The sequence below is a fragment of the Astatotilapia calliptera genome, chromosome 8, assembly GCF_964374335.1.
Source record: "Astatotilapia calliptera chromosome 8, fAstCal68.1, whole genome shotgun sequence".
NCBI lineage: Eukaryota > Metazoa > Chordata > Actinopteri > Cichliformes > Cichlidae > Astatotilapia > Astatotilapia calliptera.
Window position 1 is genome coordinate 5,576,646 of NC_137429.1, and position 25,263 is coordinate 5,601,908.

At 40.6% G+C, this 25,263-nt stretch overlaps 1 protein-coding gene across 1 annotated transcript in view; it reads left to right on the plus strand.

Moving 5' to 3' along the window:
• The window catches only part of thrab (thyroid hormone receptor alpha b), a 170,738-nt gene that overhangs the window by 14,102 nt on the left and 131,373 nt on the right, over positions 1-25,263 (plus strand). The window contains exon 2 of the mRNA XM_026178097.2: positions 10,110-10,192. The gene's annotated coding sequence lies outside the window, so the exon portion shown is untranslated. The remainder of the gene's footprint in view (positions 1-10,109; positions 10,193-25,263) is intronic.

Consider the following 25,263-nt stretch of genomic DNA (forward strand, 5'->3'; position numbering starts at 1 on the left):
GTCCAGGGTGACTGAAGAAGGTGACAAGCCGGCAGGCCCCTGAGAAGAAGCTCCGATTGCTGCTTGTGTTTTCTCACTCGTGTCCCTGACCCTTGTCCAGGTTGGACGGGCTCCAGCTGGTCCTCAGAGCGAGCGAGCTCTCCGTGCTTTCACATCTGTAGCCCTGTTTTTGTGCCAAGGCAGGCAGCGCTAACCCCTCTGACCTTCCATTCGGGTTTGTGTGTGAGAGGGAGCGAGAACTATAAACAGATGACATTACAGTGAGGAACTGGCATAAAGGGAGAAATGGTGCCAAGACCGTGTTTGTATTATGAGTTTGTTTATTCTCTCCGTGTTCATATCAGGTGTCACGTGAAAAAACATGGTTAACAGTCTATTGCTTCCCCTTGTTATTGGTTGTGTGCGCGTGTGTGTGTATGAGTGTGTCAGACCTTATCTGACACGAGGGATTAGCAGACTGAAGCCAGCCTCTGGTGTTCTTTACCCTCCCTGCCTGCAGAGGTCCATCTGATTCTTGTTGCCTTGCTGTTTTGGGTTTATTACCAAAAACGACACGATTGTCTGGTATTCCTTTTGAAGTAATCAGCATCTGAGACATGATATCCCCCACTGTATCAGTAACTATAAACTTGAATTTCGTTATGGAATTAAGGACAAAGTCAAAGGGAGCCAAATTTGGCGTGTAGGGCGGCCAACATTTACGTGCATCCAGCTGCCTTTGTGCTATAATTATAATTTTGAGCGTTCTCCTTCAGATGCTGAAGAACGTCAGCATCTGAATGAAAGTCTTGCTGTTGCAGTCTGACCCTGGAGGGTGGATTTAAGCTGCACCACCCTGTTAATGTCAAAGAAAATGTTGTGTATTTTTTGGGCTCGTGCCCCTGATAGTCTTCTTCAGTCCTTTAGACTGCAGCCTCTTCTACTGCAAACTTTGCATCCTGTTTTCATCACCGGTGATGATCCTCAAGGCAGGTTTGCTGTCAAAGAGCCCTGCAGAGAAGGTTATTAGACAGGATACTGACTACCAAAGTTACTGCTAGCACCTGTTGTGTGGTTGTGCATTTCTCCTTCTCACCGGGCGTTTTTACAATGATTTGCAAGCATCATTTTAAATGTGCAGTTTTTAAATAGCAGCCAAATTCCTAAACAAAAAGATCAGGCTACGCACTTTTATTTTATTTAGCCTCTTTTGTCATTAGCGGAAGAATCTGTTTTGCCTGCACAGGATTCAGATTAACTTCACGTAAACAAGGGGTTCACAGGAAATGATGCAGCATGCAGCCCATCCTTTGTTAGTGTTTGCGATCTTATCTTGAACAAGACAGTCTCACTCTGCTCTTACCGTCTATCAGACTTCAGCCACAAACAATGGATGGTTAATGAAATGTAGTAACTGTAACCTCTGATAAATGTTACTTTTAAAAAAAATAACATCTCTCCCACCTATCCTTTTATTTTTTACTAATTTGGGGAAACTGTACCTTTAAAACTAACTCGAAGCAACTGCGAAATATGCAGAAAAAGTTATGTAGTAAGCGTAGTGCACTCGAAAAACTGAAATACAGAAAACACTATATAATGTGAAAGTAATATGCATTAAAACAACTGGTGGGAGGGCGCCATTATGTCTTATCACTCTATTTAATGCCATACTGTATGTTCATCGTTTTGGCCTAATGTGAGTCGATTGTGTGCTTCAGAAATGCAATAAATATGTATTTTGTTTTTGCATCCAACTGTTGTGCCAACAGATTTTATTATTAGAAATGAGCACCAGTGTATTTCCAGCGAGTGAATAATTGATTATTGAACCGTTTCTTTGGGAACAAAGGCCTCTCGCCATGCATACTGATGAGCTCATACAGTACATGCGCCTGCCGTGCATAGGGTACACACATCCCCATAAAAGGCCACTCAAAGGATATAAAACTGTCAGCAGTTGAAGCAGAGCATGGTCTGGTGCTATACTCTAGATCACGTATACGTGTTTGTCTGTGCTGGCTTTGGTCCTGCGGCACACTGCTGCTTCAGTGAATCAGAGTCCCAGAGCTTCTTTACTCTAGATTAGAGAAAGGAAGGAAATTAGAGAGAAAGAGAGAGCGAAAGCTGGAAATGGGTCAGACATCTAAGAGCCAGGCATTTCTTTTTCTAAGATGGGTGTCAAGACTTTATCCAATTGCTTCTCTCTCCTTCTTTATCTTACTTTGTCTCGCATGCACCCCCCCCAACTCTCCCACTATTCCAGCCAAAGAAAAGTGCAAAGGGAGGAGAAAGTTATTATGCCTGGCATGGCTGCAGAGGACTGCCTTTAATTTGGACGCAACCCAGCTGATCAATCTCCTCATTGGCTCTGTTACAGCACTGTGTGTTTGTGAGTGAGAGTGCGTGTTCAAGCCCATACGTAACAGCTAAGCTTTTAAACTACGCAAACCAACAGAGTGTTCCAAAAGTAAAGCACACTGGATTAATTCCATGTGGAATTGACTTAACTCTGTAGACAGAGCCGCGGAGGAACAATGAATCGGATTAGAGCTGGAATGAGCGTTAGCGGAATAAATATTGCAACAAAGTCAAAATAAAGGACCATCAGATGCATGTGTGGAGTTCTATAGATGCTGATGTTAGACCGGGTCAACGGGTTTGGAAAGAGGGGCTCTTGAATGCACACACACACACACAGATGGAGGCATGCATTCACTCTAATTTACATTTAAGTAACTCTGCGTGATTTGCATACTGTGCAAACATATGGACGTGATTCAGCGGGTGGTTTGGCAAAGAGGGAGAGCCTGCAACATTTCCTTTTGAGGCTATTCTCTGGCATTGACAGCATTTAGCCGACTTCTTTTAGGAAGCATTAGTTATAAATGCATGACAGCAGCTTTCCAAAACAGCAGCCTGGGTCCCCTCAGAATTCATTTTAACAGGAAATCCCCGAAAGGAAACAATAACGTTTATTCATATGTGTGCTGTAAGGAGCACAGGGTCAGTTATTTTCTCTTTATTCTAGTTAATTATTTTGCCAATAAAATGCAATAAAATGTTTGCGGTTTTTTTTTAAAAAACTGAAAATAACTGTTAAAACAGCAAAAAGTGACCAATAGCCGCTTATCAGTACCAGCACCTCACAATGAGGCCTGCTCCCACAGGAAACAACACGGATAATGTTGTAATTCCAAAGCACTTATGTGACGTCACAATTGTGGAGCAAAAAAGCCAAACAACCTGCTCAGTTTGGCCACAATATACAGGTTACACTGTTTATAGACTGTACTTTGTATTACCTTCACTGCTGTTTGCTTGCTTTCTTCATACTCAGCATACAGCAGTGTGCAGCACTTCATGCATTTGCATTAAATGTCTTTATTATAGCTGTTTGTTTTAGTTTTTTTTACTTTAAAAAAAAAAGGGCTACCGGCTTGTAGGCAAAGCGGCCTCCATATTGTGCATTTACATTGACATGCAATGTGTGAGTGTGGTTGATTTTGATTGGCTATTTACTGTTTCCATGGTTACAAATTGATCATTGGGAACAGTAGTCTTCCCTTCAGTGCGCCGTCCTGTTCTATTTTCATGTGGAAGAACTTGATGCATTTTAAAATGTCAAGCTTTGGATAAATGGCTCGGTACTAAAGCTGAGATTTGTCTAAAAGGATTAACAGTCCTCACAGAAGCTGTCATCTTCTTTTATTATTGTGAAGATAAGCATCACACTGTGCTTGCAAAATATTGGTTTGCAGGACCGGCATACTGATTTTTTTTTTTTTTTTAAACTCGAAGACTGAAAAGCTCATGACGAGAAAATGGAACGATACTTAAAGCTGAAACAGCTTTGCAAGAAAACGTAACAGCCTGTTAGTAAATATCCTTTTATGTGGTCTCAGAATGATTGCAGAGCAAACAAACAGACTCGTACTCGCTCCCTTTTCCATCACCTGCTTTTCTGATGGACTTCTGATTGAAGAGCAGAAAGTAATGGCATTTTATTTTTCAGTCAGGGCAAAAGTGAATCGAGTTTTCTTGATGTTGTGTGACACTTTTTTTTTTTTTTTTAATTTTTTTTTAACATGAGCCATTTTGCTTTTCTTCTGGAAAATAAAATAAAATAAAAATTCTAACAATAATCAGGGTCAGAGCTTCCTAGTTGTTACTGTATATATCACTGGGTTTATCCAAGGTTTTAAAGATTCTTTGTCATTATTCAGTCACATAATGAAATTCTGTGAGGTAGTTATCATCTTTAAACAGCTGATATTGAACACACAGACAGAAACCCATTAAATAAATAAACCCAATAGGGAAACATAAACAGTAGGTAGCATTGCAGTTACATGTTGTAAAGTGCATGTCCCTGTCTTTGTAGGCATGAGGTGTGAGCTCTGGGGAAGAAGATGGCCCTCAGTCTGATTCTTGTTTTTTTGGTCCTAGACTGTCTTCGAGAAGGCAGAGGGACAAACAGCTTATTACCTGGGTGGGTGGAGCCATCATCTGGACACAGCCAGCATACATTGTCATAGAACTGGGAGAGGAATTCCTACAATCCCCATTACTGTTCTGAGTACTTACCTTTGCATACACTCATTGGGAACTTCATTTGTGACATCTGTTCATCTCCTTGTTAACACAAATTTCTTATGAGCCAGTCACTTGGCAGCAACTCAACGCATTCAGGCATGTAGACATGGTCAAGATGACCTGCTGAATCTTAAACAGAAGTTCTTAAAATTGGGAGTAAAAATTAATTATGTGACTTTGAATGTTGCATGGTTGCCAGATGGACTGATCTTAGTATTTCTGAAACTGCTGATTTACTGCAGTTTCAAAAGAGAAAATATGCAGTAAATTGAAGTTTTCTGGATGAAACTGCCTTGTTGATATCAGCGGTTAGTGGAAAATGGTCAGACTGCTTCATGCTGACAGGCAACAGCAGCTCAAATATGCTCTTCTGCAACCGAAGCGAACCGAGCATCCTGAATACCCGACATGTTGTCCACACCAGGTGCTACTTCTAACAGCTAAGAGTAAGAGACTGAGGCTACAGGAGATATTATGCTGAAAATATTATATCATTATGTGACTCAAGGTGCACCTAATAAAGTGGCTAAGTGTAGACAGAAATGCCACCAAATCCCTCACATTTGCAGATTCAACAAAAACATCCTAGCATAGTATCACTGGGTTTACTCATCCTAAAAGCATCAGTTGTAGTCACTGCTAAAATATGGAAACTCGGCCCCAAATCCAGTTATATTTGCTATATCATCTTCCAAACATCTTCCAAACAAGCATCTGGGATGAAGGGGGCTTGTGTTGTATTCATTATGTGGTGAGACTCAAGAAAGAAGGGGAAAAAAAAAAAAAGAAAGAAGGGAAAAAGCCTCAAGGAACAGCTGATATTATTTAATGCTTTTAAAACTGCCGCATACGTAATCTGTTGTGAACATCTGCTGAACCTTTAAATCAGATATTGACCTCTCGGTGTGGCTGTGTGTCGCTGTGCACCAAAGCATGTCACAAGAATGAAGCTCATGTGAAGACATGTTATGCTGTTGAGGAAACAAGTCAGTCTCTCTCAGGCTGACAAGTTAGAAAAAGAGCATTTTTACTCCTCTTTGTATCACCTGTTCTTTTTGTGCATCACGATCGGAGGCAGGAATATTAATGAGAAGCTCATATACTGCCATTTGTAATCTCTGCTCCCTGCTTATCTTTTATTTGCTCAGACAAATTACTCAAGTAATGATGTTTGGCTCGGGTGATATTTTTATGCCCGTGTTTAAACACCACAACAATAGTAGTGCAATAAAGGTGCAACTGCTAAAGCCGGTTGTTGGCTATCAAAATAGATTAATCAATGCTGATAAAGAAATGAGCTGTCTAATACTCCAGTGCAATAAAGCCTTCCTAGTATGCGTTACTCCATGTAAGTCCTTTGTTTTGTTTAGCACTTAGGCGTTATCCAATGAGCTTCAAGCTCTGTGGATTTTCTTTCCGAATAGCATCTTCTTTTTGTGTTCCAACTCTTTCAGAATAAAGCACCGGGTTTTCATATAGCAAAACAAAAATCTGGAGAGGTGCTGTCTCCTTACATGTAGCAAGAGAACTTGTAAGGGAACGAGACTCACAGAGTGAGATCTTGGTTGGATGAGCCTACAAGTGCGTGAATAACGTTTACATTTTGATTTACATCAAGCTATAGCTTAGCAGGGTGCTGGTGTAGCTCACCTGGTTCAGCAGTTTGACTATATGGTAAAGGGTACAGTGTGTGTGCCCCCTACCCTCTCCCTGATTTCCAGTCTACACTCTAATAAAAACTCTAAAAATAGCTGTTAATTCTCTAATATGTTTAACATGTTGATCCTGAACACAGCTCATTGCTTTAAGTCTGTTTTGGAGTCTGATTGATCCTTTATGATTTTTGGTGAGCTCAGCACGGTGCATTATGGAAAATGTCGCATGGGGAGTAAGACGCCGCTGAAGAGTTTGCTGCAATGACTGCTAGCGTTGTTAATAAGTTAAATCTTGGTACGTCTGGACCCTTCTTGCATACCAGCACTAGTGTACGGCACAAAATAAAGTATCATTAACTACAAACACCAACTTATTTCTCTTTTAAATAGATTTTATAATGTAGGTTTCCTGTCAGGTTTACCTCTTCTCTCTGCCACCTGTGAGGATGCATATTTATCCCTCCCCAAGTCCTAAGAGCTGGGTTAGCATATGGGTTAACTGAACAATCAAATGCATGGCTGCCAAACTCGATCACTCTTATCAAATGAAGAGTATTGGTTGCAGAAACGTACATTTCTTCAACTTAGAGCTAATTTATCGAAGAGATCCGGTGTGAAGTTGTGCGTGATTGGATGATGGTACAATCCTTTTTTTTTTTTCGTTTGATCAGTCCATGAGTAGTAAGGCTTGGCCTCTCTGGTTCATTCTGTTAAAAATTAAAGGCCTTTTAATAGACCTCCCTGCTTTACAAGCATTAGGTAGCACTAACAAACTGCTTCTGAAATTAGTTCACTGAGATTAGGTGTGGTGAGGTCTTGTGTAAGTTTTTAGGTCCATTATTTTATTGGCTACCACTGGAAGGAGACACTAATGCTGTTCCCAAGCCCTGATAGATTGGGGGTGGGTTGCATCACAAACCTGGACAATAAGGAAAACACCCAGATCCATCTGCTGTAGCGACCCTTTGGGGAAAAAAGTGTAGCCAAAAGTACCTTTTAAGTTATTAGCTGTCACCGTGGTTTTTTGTGTGTTCCCAGCATAAAATGAAAATGAGAATAATCAATCCACGTAGCCTCTGCATATCTTTATATTTTAATTTGTGAAGCAGCAACAGCTGTGAGACAACATCTAACACCCAAAGGCCACCATTTCTGTTTCTCATTCCCGTTGATTGTGCCGCCAACAAGCTGTCTTTTAATGAATAACTTCATCATTATCTTTTCAGTGCAAGATATGATTTTATGTGTGCTGCCTGTCAGGTCAAGAGGAAAAGTGTCAGCGGTGATGTGCGTCTGCGACTGAAAGTCATCAGATAATGATACAAGCTATGGAAATATATCTAGTATGCCAAACAGAAGATTATGATGTAAAGATACCAAGTGTGTTCAGTTGTGTGTGGATATCTCAGTCAGAGCTTTGAACGTATTTCTTTACATGTCACATTGTTAACTACGCTCGGGAGGCATCTGTTTTCCGGACTTTGTTATTCTCTTGACATATAAGCATGTGAACGTATTTGTGTGTACGTAACAGTAGCGTCCTTAAAAAGGATCCTGATGTTTTGCACTGTTGACATTAGCTGTATTCAGATTATTGTTACTACTATTATACTTACTTATTTTTAACTTTTTGCTGTGATCAATGATGATTCTGAGGCCTCATTTACCTTGGAAGTCAAAGGAGAATCGCAGTGGGCAAGGCAACGACGAACTCATTGGATAAGGTCTTCAAATCTAAGGACATTTCTTAGCCGATGAAAACATTGATTTTCACTTTTTTTTTTTCTCCATGGGGACCTATAGTTGGGGAAAGTTTTCCTGGGGAAAACAGGACAGTCGACAAATTGTACGTGGTGCTGTAGAAGGATTTTATTAAAACCATAGACAGCCACCAGAAGGACCAACAAATCAATCTTGGAAGAAATCAAGCCATCAACGTCACTGGAAAGACAAAAGATATGACACGCCAACTTTGAACATGTCATCAGAACAGAATAGTCATTAAAAAAGGACATCATTATTGGAAGAACAGTAGGAAAAAGGCAATGCGTTGGTTCGGCGCCATTAAAACAATGACAAGAAGACTTCAAACTCACACAGGATCAATGTTGCTGTACAATCCACCAGATTTAGATTTCTGAGGTGAATCTTTGCAGAGCCTATAACATATCCTGCATCCTTGTAAAAAGAGAATGACTGATATTTTCTGGCTGGAAATCAAACAAGAGGAACTGACAGTACCGGACAGCTCATTGACAATAGTAGCGGGCTGTGTCGACCCTACATGTAGTTGTGCATAAATCCCCAGGAAGGCCCAACCTTTTGCCTTCTTGTAGGAGTTGTGAAACTTGCCATGTCATTGGCATATTTTCTGACTACATTCTGGTTGAACTATTGTCTTCAATTTCAGAAACTCACATGCATTCATCTTAGCCTGTAGCCCCGCTCATGTGATGCTGTAAAACAGACTTTTTTTGTGCTTGTCTCTATTTTCACACAGTACACATTAATGTGGGCACCAACCTCTGCACCCCCCACCTCCCACAGGGTGTGAGATACAGCATCTTATGAACATGGGCATGTGTTAAACATTTTTGCAGTTTATATACAATTAAATGCTAATAGAGTGGGAGGCTGGAGAGTTGGAGGGAGTTAAATAGCTGAAAGCATGAAGTCATGCAGAGCGAGGATACAGAGGTCAGCACAGTTGTACGCATCGCCTATGGGGAGAGGTAGGCCATGGCTATACATGATTAGAGCGTGCGTGAAACTATTGTGAGCATAAATTTACTGGCATGCCTAGCTGAGCTATTGCGAGGCTCAATTATCTGTGGTTGTTCGTCCCATACTCTTGCATTCACTGCCTGTATGTATTAATTAATCATTTCAATACCCCTTTTTCACGATCAAAAAATAAGCTAAATAAAATCGAGCCATTTTGAGTTGGCATTTTTATCAGACTGAGTTAGTGTTGTCCGAAACACAAACACACACAAAACATTATTTAATTTGCTTCTACCAGATCACTTCAGTTGATCTGATATAAAGGGCCGGTTCAGAATAAAACAACTCAATGTTAAATATAATTTACTTTAGTGGTCATATATAAAGACCAGCTCTATTATGCTTATAGCCTTTAGAAAAAGTGCAGGTATGCCTAGCGTGAATGCTCTCTCTCAGCTTGCTTTTTACTTGGCGTTCATCAGCATCGCCATGAGTGTGCAAGTACCTTGATAGTATGTGTTGAAGCATGAGTGGTAATTATTCAGTTTTTCTAATGCAACTGATTAAAATATTTAACTTGGCCGAGATGTCTGTTAATATTGCCTGGGGTCTTTCGTTTATGTACAGTAATAGGTGTTAATATTGAAAGGTCTTTTTGTACAAAGTGTAATGAAGCCAAGCAGACAGTAAAGCGAATATCTGCATAGTGTACTGGAGAGCTGTATACTCCATATACCTGCCCCTTTGAAAGTTCGGCAACATTCATGCTATAACGGCGCTTTGATGCCTTTGACCAAAGCCTCGAGTTAGACAATTCATTTGGTTGAAGGATTAGACTGCTAAGCTTTTTAGTGGTAAGCTGGTCACATGAAGATCTAAAATTGGTTTTGATAGACAAGAAAACCTTGCGCCTCCTTTGGGGATTTTCCTCTCTTGAACTCCCAGACTCCTCCCATGTCATCCCTGACTTAGCAGTACATGCATGCTTCAGTGGCCATGTGGATTTGCTTGTGCTCGAGTTGTGGCTATCTGTAGGATTTGGCTCACAGGATTCCTCTGAAAGCCTTTTCACTCCCTGGAACTTTTGGCCTGGTGAATGTTTTGCTTTTGTTGGCAAAGACACGAAGAATCACAGATTGTCTCTTCTGATTGCAGAGTCTGCGAAGACCTGTGTTGGGATAAAAGCTGTATTCAAATCTAAAGAAAGGGCACTGAAGTGAAGGCAGCTGACAACCAAGGTAAGAAAAAGTTTGCATGGCTTTGTGTACAACGCTGGCGGCTTGTATTAACTGTCAGACTTCGTCAATGGGATCTGTTAGTGTAATGGTACTGTGATATATTGACAGTGAAAAGCCTGGTTGGTGGTTGGTGTTACTTTTCCACTGGAACACAGTGTCTCATTTCCACAGGTACAGAGTTGATGGGTTTTTTTTATGGTTGTTTTTTGGGAGACTTCTGTATATATAGTACATATGAACTGTACACTTATTGACTGGCACTGACATGTTTGTCAGGTTCCCATGGTTTCCACCTGTCAAGAATGTCCAGAACATTGGAAAACGATCAAAAATAATCTATCCAGAGCGTTTCCTCATCTTTCCAGACGAGCTATGTTAGCAAACCTGATTCTATTTGCCACCTAAGCACCTCAAGGGTCACATGTGTTGTATGAACAAGCTCCAGACTTCATTTACAAAGGAAATCGCATGCTAGATAGTTTTGCATTTTGCATGTGCTTAATGATTCTTACATATGCTGTTTCCTGTGTATGCAGCTTTTTCAGTGTGGCAAATGAAGGAAACTACACTTTGAGAACAATAACAGTGTGTTTGGGCAGTGCATTATGCGTGCTATGCAAACACATTCTCAACTGGTGCAACATCCCTGTAGGGTTGTGGAGGGTTGAGGAATCACTCAGTCTTGACAAGACAGTAAATGTGGACATGGTGGAATTAACCTTGTTCTGCAACACATTTTCTGGGCCAGCTTTTCTTTTTTGTCTGCTGGCAGCGGGTCAGCGTATCGTCTGACAGTTTACATTCCTGAAATTGCAACAGTCAACGATTTTCCCCAAGAGTGGTGTCTTGCACCGTGTTGGATTTTTGCCTTTTATCATAACTGCTACATGTTAACATGCTGTGCCTCATTGACGAGTCGTGTCTTTGATTCAAAGCGGCGTTCCTGATGACTGATGATCTCTTTCTTGCTTTATGCATGTTCTCACTGTCTAACACCACCCTGGTTGATGGAGTAATTGGAAGAAGTCTGCTGAATCCTAATCAGGTTTTGAGTCTGATACAGAAGAAGTAAAAGTGAAAGATTCATATGTAATGACTTCTGTTGGCTGAGGAGTAGGAAACAATCAAGCTTTGAGCTGCAACCTAATAAATGTTAACAGCCTGTGTCTACAATCGGAAAGTGAGAGTAACCGCATATCTAACGTTGATTAAATAAATGCATTAGAATGAGAGCTGGAGGCTGCTGACATTTCCAAGCTTTTATTTCTTTAGCTAATTCTCCAAATGCAGGTGGTCCCAGGTCAGAACTTGAAGTTGACAAGCTTGAATTACAGATTTGATATAAATCAGAGATTAACATAGAGACTCTGACATGTGGAACCGATATGGTGTTATTAGGTCCATTGTTTTTCTGAGGATTTATAACTCAGTCGGTCACAATCGGAGGGCGGCTTTGGGCACTGACGCATGGATCTATATCTTTACTTACTTTGGCTGATTACTGTCATCACTTTGCAGAGCCAAATTTCATTTTGACATTTGGGATAATGGCAGGAACATGCTCCTCTGCACTGTATAAAAGCATTCATACTGTAGATAAAGGGTAGATATGAAGCAGAGAAATTCAGGGTCCAATCATCTACAGCAGCTGAACGCATTGAATTAAAATTGTTAAAAAATGCTGAATGAAATTTTAAATAAGGTAGGGAAAAGTAGGAGAAGTTTGAATATTTTTGGAGATTGTACTATCTATATAGCTGAATCATCCAGGTTTGACTGTATGATGGTGGGTGCCACAGATGGATGTGCTTCTCTTTTGAAACCTAAATGCACATTGCTACGATGCCACGTTGTTGATTGTTTAGTGTGGGAGCACTCCTACACACTTACATTGATCTGAACACTTTTGTTTCCTTTGTACCCAAAAAAATGTAAAAGTTGTGTGATAGCATCTGGCTACGTCAAAGAGCTAACTAGCATCATAATTATTAGAAAGTTGTCAACTGCTGCTTCCCCATTTCTATAGTTCTCTAATTCTGTGTGTATTGTTAGTTGCTTTGAAGTTCTTCCTCTTTTTGATATCACATTGTTTGAATTTACTACATACAGTGGGAAAGTTACCCCACCTCCTACTAGTTTTTAAAGGTATAGTTACATAGTGAATAGGACATAAAATGGTCATTTTCGGTTGGATTTTATTGTACTCAAAGCTGAGTCCATTAGCCTGCATCACACTTTAAAATTTGTTTTAGTGACAGAAATAGTAGTTTTTGTAACAATCAATCCATCCATCCATTCATCCAACTATCCATGATCTGCCGTCATCTGTTTTATAAGGGGCAATAGTCCAGGCAGAGATACCCAGTAGCAGAAACGCCTAAAATACCTCACCTAGAAGACACCTGGTTAGGTGCCTGAACCACCTTCAAATAGTGGCTCTCTGAGGCCCTCTTGAATGACTAAGCTCTTTCCTCTGTCTCTCAGGCAGAGCCTAGACACCCTTTAGGTACAGACTGATAGAATGAGATCACAGCAGAAATGAGCTTTCTCAAGAGTAGGTGAGGATAGGAACGCAGATCATCTGGTAAATCTGCAGCTTTGCCTTCCTGCTCTTCACCGCAACAGACTGATACACAGTCTGCGTTATTGTTGTGTCGTGTCAATCTACTGCTCAAGTCTTGCCTCACTTGTGAGCAAGATCCAGAGATGCTCAAACTCCTCTACTTGGAAGAAATGGTTAGAAATCTTTCTAATAGCTTAAAATGTGTCAAATATAGGGCGTTATTACTTCTGCGTCATTACTTCTGACTAAAAAGGGTGGAACTGATATTTAGGTGTGGTACTGAGATTATGTATTTCAATTGCATTTTGATTAGAAACAGAATGATGACGTGACGCACATTATAGTAGGTATCAGTGCAAACATATCAAGTGCATTTTAGATACATAAAAAAACCCTTTCTAAAATGGGCCTGCCTTCTGACATAAACTTGAATAAAAGTTCTTGACTCAAATGGTCAGGTTTGCTGGCTGTGTGAGAACACAGATTACCCATAACACACAGATAAACTCTGTAACAGCAAGATAAATATCTGTGTTGACAGAGCCTACCGCAGTTTATGAATTGTAGTACTGACTAAAAATGAAACGCTTGGCGTCTGAGTGTTTTGTAGTTTGCTAATTGCTATTAAACCAGAAACCACAATATAATCCTTTTCTAATTATAGTCAATTGACTTTTCTGTTGTGCTGCGCCGAGCGACTAAATCAAAACAAAGCAACCTCTGTCAGCGGATTGAGCGTCGGGCATCGCCTCTGTATACCCTCGTGGCTCTCAGGTGGCAGAGAGAACGAGCAGATCCACTCCCTCCCCATCTGTCGTGCCCGTCAGGGGAATCACCTTCTCGCTCTGGCACACACTTGCAAACAGACGCACACACACATCCACCTGGGAATGCATTCACAGCTACAATCATAAACAAGAGCAAGCATAATCAAATGAGCATCCACAAGCTCACAGTCGCTGATAAAACAAATGGGACGCATTCCGATTCACGCAAAGATAATCTGTGAGCTTTGCTTATCTGCAGACAGGATGTACCTGGGGATGTGTAAAGCAGGATAGGCAAAGTGTGAGTGGGCTGAAAGCCAGTGGCTGAATTGCTTTTTTTCTTTGACAGTTTGACTCACCACCTCCCTGGGTAATCCCAGCGTTCGCTTTTGGACAACTCGCGTACCAAGCAGCAGTTTCACTTTGATTGAATTGAATTCGTCAGATGGCCATTCAGGCCTTTGCTGCCACTAACGGGAAGACATAAACTGTATGACAGTCAAAGCTGCGTAGAAGAGAGACACAGTGACATTTAAACTGAAACCATTTCAGTCAGACAGATGAGCGTTCAGGCTGTCTCTGTATTAATGCTGTCTCCTTTTCTGTGACATTTGAATGAGCTTTTTTTCCCCCTCCACATTGGTGATCAATAAAGTAACTTAATAACCTGCCTCGAGACTCTAGGACGATTGGACAGAATAGAGTAGCGTCAATTTAGTGCAGTTTTATTCTGCAAGGAAGCAAGGGATTCATTTGATATTTCCAGGAACAATGGAAACAATAACTGAATAATGACACTGACTAATACCAGGTGCGGGTTTACCTGCGTTTTGGCTGGAAACATGGCTGGGTGTCAGTGAAGCAGTAGAGACATGACACTGTTATCTTATTGTGTTTTTTTTTTTCTTTCTTTCTTTTTGTGCAGCGCAAGTGCTCTTTGCTTTCCAGCATATGGGTTTATTGTGTTGTAAACAAGGGGCAGCTATAATGTTAGGCTGCAGCATTATCGAGGTAGCGTGTGTGGTATTTTTATGAAACTGTGTGGTTTTTAGGACGGCTCTCTCATTCACTCACAGGAAGTGGTTTTTGCCTCTTTTCTGCAAAGCACAAAATGTTCCTCTTTTGCAGGTCTCCTGATACTTATTTCATTCATTTCTTTGTGATCACGCCAACATCTGTATTAAAGGCGAGCTCTGCTTGGGGTCAAAGCGGAAAAGTGCAAACCGCAATTGGTAAAGATTAGAAAGGTTTTGTGGTGTAACGTAGCTACCCATGAGGGCCGCGTTTGTATTTGAACTGTAGTTTATTGGTGCTGCACAGAAAAAAAGATAACGTGAAATATATATTAAATATATTTTACCAACACAGCCTGTTTAGATTGTCTTTCAACTGCATTCTTTTCATTACATGATTTGTACTGCTTTGTTGTAGACATTGAAGATAACTGGCACAATGGCACAACAGGGAAGGAAATAGTACTCAGCACCATCTACTCTTCTTCCTGTCCTTTGTTTGTTGGCCCCACTTCAGTGCTAGACTTTTAATCTTCATATATGAAGGTGCTCTAGTTAAAAGTTAAAGTCCAGAGAAGCCTGCACTCACTGAGATGCACTCGCTCACCCTCTGAAATACTTGCTGTGTGGCCCAAACGCAAAATAAACAGACCAGACGAAAGACACACCGGGAGTATATTTCCCACTTCGAGCAGCACGGGGAGAAAGAAGTGACGAGAGAGGGAGAGCCTTGTTCACATACACTCACTAGCCATTTCATTAGGTATACTATACTTAGTATTGAGTGTGAGCCCGTTTTGCCCTTAATTCCTCATGGCATAGATTCAACAGTCCTGAGAGATTTTGGGCCGTATCGACATGACAGCATGTCACATTTCCTGCAGGTCTGTAATGTAAATCTCCTGTTTGACTACATCCTAAAGGTGCTCTGTATGATTGAGATTTAGTGACTCAGTTTCCTCAGCTGACAGGCGTGGCAGTCGGTGTGGTCTACTGGTGCTGCAGCCCATCTGTTTCAACATTTTGGGCGTATCCTGCATATCTTGGCTGTAATGAGTGGCTATTTGAGTTACTGTTGCCTTGCTGTCACCTTGAGGTGTCTTTAGAGATGCAGCAGTAACTCAAATGAGCAGACGCTCTTCTGCAACTGAGGTATGCAGACGAGCATCTGATTATTGCCTAATTATGGTGCTGTTGCTTATCACCTTGAAGCAGTCCTCTGAACTCTGGCATTAACGAGGCGTTTTTGCCCATAGAACCGCTGCATACTGGGTAGGGATGGTTGTGTGGGAAAATCCCAGCAGAGCAGCGGTTTCTGATATCCAAATGTGTCTGTAATCACACAGTTGCTTTAACCTCTGATTTAAAATTCAAAACAATAGAAATGTAAAAGTGCAGAGGTGCTAGCCTGAGGTTGCACAGTACGAAACAAAGTAGAGCTAAACACAATCCACAGTTCTGATAGCTTGTTTTAATCGACCAGCTATCGCAAAATGAAAATCTGGATCTCATATCATAATTGTTTTAACATTTTCTTCGGGGGGAATAAAAGCTGCATCAGAAGAAGAAAGCCAAAAATAGATTCAATTCTGTAGCTTTAAGTCCTGCACAATCTCAACATTTTAACAATAAATGAACCAAAACTTCATTTGCAAATGCTTTTGAGGGACTCCTCAAACATGTTTACATTGACTTGTTTTGCTATCGTGTCACACTGTCATTGAAAAAAATGACGTTAGATTCATGTAAAATAGGCAGCAGCTCACTGCACAGGCAGTGCACTTTAATCGGCTACAGAACTGACTTCTCTTTTATATTCCTCCCACTTTGTAAGCCATGATTGCAGCCACATGCCGTTGTTCCATTCAGATCACATACTGCAACACTAAGTCTTCACCAGGCTGCAACAGCTCCTGTCAGACAGCCAACTGTACTTCCTGGTGTGAAACAGATCTGATTGTATCGACTGCTATCTAGTTTCAAAGTAACAATGAGGCAGTTCTTTTAGCAACCCAAGCTGGAAACATTTTTCTAAGTTCACAGGTTTCACGGGGAGCTTGTGTTTCCATACACCGCAGCGGCAGCAAATCTGACAGGAATACAAGTTTCTTTAAATGTTGACATTTTAATGCATCCATATAACAGACAGGTTAGTGGAGTCCTGAGGTTTTGCACACTCAAAATAACGAACATGGTCGTGCAGCTTTTTCCAAAATAGCATTATGTGTAAACAGTCTGTCACGTGTCAAAAACCAGCCGAGGGGGCCAGAACTACTCCACTAATAAAAGTCATTAATTACTCTAATTTGTCTACTTTGTAAAAATCTTGAGCCACCCCCCTTTTCTTTATGTTTTGTTTCCAAGGAGCCAGACCCTCTTGTAATTTTTTAAGTGGTCTTGAACAATAGTTTTCTAGGATTTTTGAAAGTCTTTCAAAGATTTCTTTTGGACATTGGCTGGGATGTTTTTGTTTTTTTGACAAACCTGGATATGTGGAAGATAACAGAAGGTGTAAAAGGCCTCAAAATATCTACAGCAGATGAACAGTAGCTAAAAGGCATGTCCCTAAGAAACAGGAAAGATGCATCTAGTCCTTCAGTTGATCCACCTGCTGTTGAACGAAACCTCATCGAAAGTCACATCTCTGAATTGGAAGGAAATTTGGAACAAAATTACTTAATAACTGAACTGAAACAGGTGAAGACAGGTCTTATAGGGTGATTAAATCAAATCTGAAATTTTTTGGATCAAATCATCAATAATATGCACAGAGAAAGTCCAGGAAAGAAATACAACATCTACAGCCGTCTGTAAAACACGATGGAGGCTTTGTCTTGGTTTGGGGCAGAATTTCAGCAAGTTTTGTTGGAGATCTTGTCAAAATCAATTGAATTATAAACTGTCATTGTGCAATATTTGAAGCAGTTTGTATTTAGAGGGATCAAAAGCTGCTAACGAAGACCCAAAGTTCCAAAGAAGAACTTTGAAAGCCCTTCGAGAAGCCTGGAAAACTATACCTGAAGACTATTTAAACAAATGACAAGAAATCTTGCTTAAGAGAGTTTAAGCTTTGATGAAGATTAAATGTAGTCATGCCAAATGTTGACTTTTAAGCTTGTTGAAATTGCTGCATCTGTTTCCCTATGAAAGAACTAAAACAAGTTGTCACCGCTTGTTTAAATGAAGGTAAAATGAAATTAATAGTTTCAAGTAATTGCACACATTTGATTTAATGGCTGTTTTATGAATACTTTATACTCCATTAAGCACCAAACCCCAGTTCACATTTCCCTCATGTTTATTAAATGGGTGGATTTAGTTCTTTTCCCTTAAAAAAGTCAGTGCCCCCTCCCCACTTGTTAATGTTTCCGAAAGTGGTGTCAGTTGAGTCACGTAACAGGTGCAGCAGGCACAAGATCCTGCCCAAACATTTTGCCCCCCCCGCCATGTTATATATGTAGTATACAGTCCAGCCTGTCCCTGTGGTGCCAGAAAACACGCTCAGCCACACCAGACAGATCATTTTGCCTCTCTGGCTAACGTTGCCCTGCCTGTGTTTGGTCTCGCTGTCACGGTTCAGCTATATGGGACTATAGATAAAGGTAACATATACCTTGTGATGTCTTTCACCTCAAGCTAAGGACCAAAACATCTGAGCTACTGCTGCTTTACAAGTTTAATGAATACGCCTTCAGCATGGATAAGAAGCACTGTACATTAAATGTTGATTGGATAGAAAGTAGGTCATTTTGTTGCATAAGCTCTGAGGGAGTACATGCAAGAACATGCTGGCTTATATTTTTCTATACTGAGTGTTTATCACAGCATGTGGTAGTGGTGGTGGAGCGTTAGTGCACAGTGTTGATGTTAAATGCAGTTTGTGCCATCTGCCCAGAAACTTTATATATTTGTAATGATGTAAAGAGACAGAGAGAAGAAGGAACGATTAAAAAAAACTGACAGAGACGTTGGAAAGAGACTTGAGGAAGGGGAAGAGGAAAGAAGTGGCCTGTGACCGGTGGGCAGCGTTAACCAGTTTAGAAAAAGGCATTCCAGCGCTTTTGTTGTCGGGCCACAAATATTCCAGTCTTCCCTTCCTACTCCTTTGCCACACAAACAAAGTGAACTCCGGCAAAGGCGGAGAAGAGAGAAGACATTTAAAGGTCTCACGTACAGTGGACATCATTGTGTCCCATCTGTTAGCTCTACACTTTGTTTGGCTTGAGTTTCAGCCATACATGTGTATGAGAGTTTATTAAAGACAGACTAAGGAGGAAATTGAGTCCAGCTTCAGAACTTTGTTTGCAGATATGAATGCACGCACAAACACCACCTCCCCCGCGCACACAGGCGAATGTGCGCTCAAATACGTCGAGTATATTCAAATGTATTTCTTAACCTCCTAAGACCCGAACTCTTCCACGGCATGCATTTTTAATTTCTCTTTGATATTTGGGCTGATTGGGGCCTGATAAATGTAAAAACAAAGAATTAGCAGATTTTTTTATTTTTTTACCTAATTTTAGTTTCTAAGAAAAATGAGAGCCACATATGAGGATATTCATTTAAAATTTTGATAGAACAGTAGCAGTATGCTGTCCTCGTAAGTGGATATCAGGCCCTTTTAGAGCAAAATTGAGTATTTTGGTCTAAGTAACCCAAAATGTGATCTCCACATATGTGGACGCCAGGTCCTAGGAGGTTAAGCTTTCAAGCACATAGTGAGGAGATGGACGCAGGAAGGTACTGGTGCACCTTTTGTACTGTATTTGGATGAGTTCCAGGTCATTGACCCGAGTCCTCCACTTTCTCATTAAAGATACAATTCTAGAATCTGAGCAGACTCAGCTCAACATGCCATCACTACTAAAAGCCATATTGGGACATTTTCCCTCCACCACTGGAAGGAGACCTATAGGAGAGCAGATTGTGAAGTAAAGTGAATAATATTGACACAATTTTTTTAACTTATTGCTTGGTTGAACATTAACTGGGTATATGCTTTAATTTTTGGCAACTTGATGACAGCAACAGAGAAGGTATAAGCCCAAACGTATGGTTTCAGATTATATTACAAGTCTTATTTTCTCTCACTTTAAAGCCTCTGCTTTGCTTTGTCTTAAAGCTAGCTGTTATAACGGTTGCCATTTTTTTTATTGTTTGATGTCTCGCTAAGCTGGCAGCTGATGAGTTATCTCCATTATATCAATTGCCCATGTGCCGTTTGGCAAAGTACCTAATCCAAGTCTGTCAGGGTTAGTTTAGCTGTAATTCTGCCAATGTGGTTTGACAAACTTCTTCTGTGTGGATGTGTTTGTGTGTGCAGGTGCTGTCAGAAACTTTGTTCAGCACTTGTCCGTTAGTCAGATAGGCCTGCAGTGCACACGCTTCTTTTTCCACCAAATATTTGAGAATCTTTAAGCTTTTTTTTATTTATAATGCACCAAATCACAACAACAGCCACAGCCAACAGACGCTACAATAATACAGAGGAAACTCGAACAATCAGATGACCCCCTGTGAGCAAGCACTTGGCAAAAGGGGGAAGGAAAAACTCCCTTTTAGCAGGAAGAAAACCTCAAGCAGAATCAGGTTTAGGGAGGGGCAGTTATCTGCTGCGATGTGAGGGGAGAAAGACGGGGTAAAAGACGAGAGCGCTACAGATTAATAATAACTAAAGTTTAAATGCAGAATGTTGTATAAAAAAATCAGTATGGCTCATATTTCATTGTTTTTTTTCGTTGCTAGGCTATTGAGATTAATTAAGTTGATTATATTCGTGTGACCCCACCTCACCCTAGATGATAATCTGTGTGTATGAGTTTCCATTTGGATATTGCTACAAGTAGAATAGGCGACTGATAATTTGGGGGTAAAAGATTTGGGATAAAAGAAGTTTTACTCTCAAGCAGAACAGAAAAGAGAAGCGACTGGAGACAAATCTCACAGTGAGTCAACTTTTGAACTATTAGCTGATTGAGATTTTCCTCGGATTTGTTGTGAGGATGCTGGATTATGGGATTGTACAAACGCAGTAAGCAGCTCACTTTGCAGCATGGGTTGTCTGTGGAGTCTACGGTGAAATCCGAAGAAATGATCAGCTCTGTGGGGTGCACCAGAAAGAGTCTGCTCCCTGTTTTCATCCAGCTGTCCATTTCTCAAAGTTATTAAATTCATTTGTAAGAAGTTTACCCAACAAAGTGCACAGTAGCAGCTATAGCAGTGCTTCTTAGTGTGAATAAATGTAGCCCTAATGTGAGCCTGAGTATATACTGATCAGTCTTAGTTATTACACACAAAGCCTGGTGGGGTTAGGCTAAAGTGTCTTAGACTCGTTAACATGGCTCTTGAGCCATTACTGGGCACTTCTTGCAGGATGGTGGGACACACTGTGCTGCTTAGGGAGTGCCTTTACCATAAGATGGGTGGTGGGTTGTTTCATAACATGGATGAAAGACCCCCTAAGTGCAGAACACTTAACTGTGACTAAGTGATCACTGTTACTAACTTCACCTGTCAGGGATTTTAATCTGTGTCTGATCTGTGTGACTGTACCTCCCAGTGTGTGTGCCCACATTTGTATCAATTGCTGTAGTTGACTCTTTATATATGCCTCCCTGTCTGTTCGTAACCCTATTTGTGTTTGCGTCTTCTTGCGCCGTGTCTCTGAATGCGTCTCATTGTGTTCATCACTGCCCATGTGTGGACTCCCAAGGCTGTGTGAGTTCATTGTGCGTGTCTCCTCCTGTTTAGATAACGCCAGTGTTGTCCATACGCGGAGAGACAACTGCAGAGGCATACACTATGCATACTTATGTGGTCAGAAGCCTATGTTTTATGGAACATACTGTACTGAGCTGCTCTGCTGCAGTAAAGGGGCTATAAATAGAAGGTGCTGATAAAGAGTAAGAAAAAAGGGGGCACGGTGTGAAATAGACTCACCAAGCCGGTTACTGTTTAAACACTCAGACAGGAGCTTAAGGAACACCAGACTGGGCTTAAACCAACACTACGGTAGATTATATAACCGTGAGCAATATTAAAAGCACAAGTATTCTCAGTATTGACTTTGAATTGATGTGTCTATATTTATAGTAGGGGTTTGGCTTTCATTACCTGACGTATTTATGATTTTCATTAGTGAAGGAACGCAGAGTCATATATGTTAACTGTGAAGGCTGAAACCACATTGAGGTCTGCCAGATAGGTTCACTGGGGGAACAATTCAACTATTCTTCACCAGCACAGTTGGCCAGCCTTACCTGGCATTTGCACCGGACCTCATTTTCATGTGTTGTTTTCAAAGGAGGACCTTTTTCGTCTTTGACTTTGTATGCTTCTGTTGTTTGTACAGTAGCTGCAGTCATCACACTGCACCGCCCATGCATTACCAATCCACAAACAGTCATCTCAAGACAGTTTATATTAGAAGTTAAGAATCTCAACGAAAGAGCTGCGGCGGAGAGAAAGTTCTCACTTCCAACAGGAAGACATCTCCATCAGAAACAGACAGAGAGACGGCACAGAGAGAAGTTAATAACACGCTGAAGTGGCATGTGAGTGGAAAAGGAACGCTCCATGCAGCATGGGAAGTCCCCCGAGCATCCTGAGCCTATAGCAGCATAAATCAGGGATAGTCCAGGCTCACTCGACCCAGCCCCTAACTGTAAGTTTAATCAAAATGAAAGTATTAAGGCTGATCTTAAAAGTAGTGTGTTTCTGTTTCCTGAACCACCATTTACTTGAACTGGTGGTGTGTTTTAAACTCACAGATGCCAGGAAGAACATGGGAAAGTATTTATTTTTAAGACAATACATTTTCAACTTTTTAAAAAAAATTTGGTGATTGGAGGATAGTAAAACATCTTTAGCCAAACCTTAACTTTGACCCAAGAATCTGGTGTGGTCCCGCTCTGAAACAGACCCTTGGAAAACCCGGAGAAACCCAAAACAATGACATAAATAATTTTCTTATTTATTTATATATATATTTGTAATTTGATTTAAGGATGATTATGTCCTGTCCAAAACTGAGAGGGGGATTAACAAACCTCACCCAGACTGAAGAGCATCTAATTAGCATCAGTTGGTTTAGTGGAGGCGCGCTGCCTGGGTGGCAAGATGATGCCCTCTCGCTCGCTCCTAATTCTCCAGGCAATTAACTCTGCTGCTCTGATATGAGCACAATCCAGCATCAAACAGATTGTGTGCTATGGAACTGGTAAGCAACTCACATGCACCTCTGCCGGGAAATGTCTGCAAAAGTTCAGGGATGGAGTGCATGTGCGAAAACATTTTCAGGACCGTTATGAGGGAATTTCCCTGCAGTGCAGTGTGGTCACCTCGAAACAGGACAAGTTGGTAATATATCACACCTTCTATCTATAGAAGCGTCATGATTTTAAAGAGCAAGTCATAGTTGATGATTTGTCATGACTACAATTAGTTTAAACACATTGAAACTGGCAGGAAATGCGTTTTACAACAGCAAAGGTTTCCGGTCGCTGAGCAAGAGAGATGAGGGGTATCCTATCCCTGCCATGAGCGACATACTCAGAGGAGGAGGTGTTTTCAATTGTTTGTCCTCTGATCCAAAAGGTTACAATGGTTTACATGGATGGGCTCCCCTAGCCTTAGAAAAAGATGAAATGCAAAGAGAACTGTGGGCTTGCACACCCGCGGCCCTTCTTTTGTTGTCTTATCATGTTGGGATTTTATGCTTTCAGAACAATATGTTGCAAAGACAAATTGAGGTTTTTGCTCTCGAGTTTTGCAAAAGACGATACAAACATTTTTTGCTCTGGTGATGATCTGCAGAATTTATTGGAGGATATGACTAATGAAATAAGTAAAGTGAAGTTCTGGCTTGATAAAAACAAATTATCATTAAATTTGAATAAATCTAAACTGATGTTATTTGGAAATAGTAGTTTAAATACAAATGCAAAGATTCAAATAAATGGTGTTGATATTGAAAGAGTCAGTGAAAATAAATTTCTGGGGGTAATAATAGATGAAAAACTTAACTGGAGAGCTCACGTAAGATATATTCATTCCAAAGTATCACGAAGCATTGCAGTACTAAACAAGGCAAAACAGGTATTCGACAGAACATCACTTCATATTCTCTACTGTTCACTGGTTTCACCATACTTAAGCTATTGTGCAGAGGTCTGGGGCAATAACTATAAAACCACATTACATTCACTTTTTACTCTTCAAAAGAAAGCAATTCGAATCATCCACAATGCAGGTTATAGGGAACATACAAACTCACTATTTTTGCAGTCTGAAATATTGAAACTTGACGATATAGTGAAATTCCAAACAGCACAAATTCTATTCAAAGCAAAAAATAAAGAACTGCCAGGTAATATTCAGAGTATGTTTTTCTTTGAAAGAAGGAAGTTATAATTTAAGGGGTTTTTGTAACTTCAAAACAATGAAGGTACGTACTACAAGAAAAGGCTTTTGTGTTTCTGTTCACGGAGTGAAACTATGGAACAAACTGAATATGGAATTAAAGCAATGTCCAAACATAAAACTGTTCAAAAAGAGTTATAAAAATACGATCTTCTCGATCTATAAAGAAAAGGAAAATATTTAAATTAAGTGAATGTCTCTATTTAAAAACAAACAAACAAACAAAAAATTCATGATGTGATATTATAGTATATAGTATATCAGAAATCTGTTCACTATTTTTATTACAAATTATATCAGTAAGGAAGCTGACTAAATATTCACTGATCATTTATGGGACAGGGGTGGGATTAAATAAGTGTATACTTCTTCCCACTCCCTTTCAACATGTAAATTAATCAGAATGGTTTTTTGTATGTAATTTGTATAGTATTTTTTTTCTCTCTTATTTCTTTTCTAAATGTACTTGTATATTGTTCACATGTTGAAATAAATAATCAATCAATCAATCAATCAATCAATCAATCACTGAAAAATTGATCCCAGATCTGTTCAGTCTCACTTTCACCTGCCTTGCTTTTCCACGAATCCTTGGCCTTGATCTTCCCTAGTCCCCCCCTTTGCTTCTACCTTCTGCTGTGCCTCCATAACACTCCTTCAGATTTTCTTTATGCCTTTGTGTTAACACATGCGATACATGCACGCGCATGCACATTCAAACCATATCCATTTGGCTCCCTGCACACACTGCACCCCCAGTGTTCCCATTTGGAATTCTCCCATCCCCTCATTTCCAGAGTCCTGTTTTACCATAGCAACACTAGCATGTCTGAGCTCAAACACACATTTCATATTCACCACACTTCGCCCTCTCTCTTTCTCTTCTTTAAAGCCTCAGTTCTGGGCCTGTTTTTCTGGCCAGCTCCCCGCTTACTGTGTTCCTTCAGGAATTTTGGCGCAGATTCAAACATCTTAAATCAAGTACAGGCTGCCACAGCAGCCCGGGCCCCTTCGCTCCTCGTCTTCCACCCCACATGTTGACCCCAGGGAGTATTTGTGTGCAGAAAGGGGGCTGACAATCAGGCCACTGACAACCTGTCCCAAGAAGACTTTGCCGCCTGTCACATCCCTTTCCCCCCGTCTCTTAACTCCTCCCTGTCCATCATTTTCCCACTCTTTTCCCTTCAGTTTGTTTTGTCACTATTGGATAGATTAACATTTAACTAACACTATCTCAGTCTCCTACAAGGATGGCTGATTTTGTAGTCCCAAGTTAAAATTTCAGAGAGATTAACATTTTATATG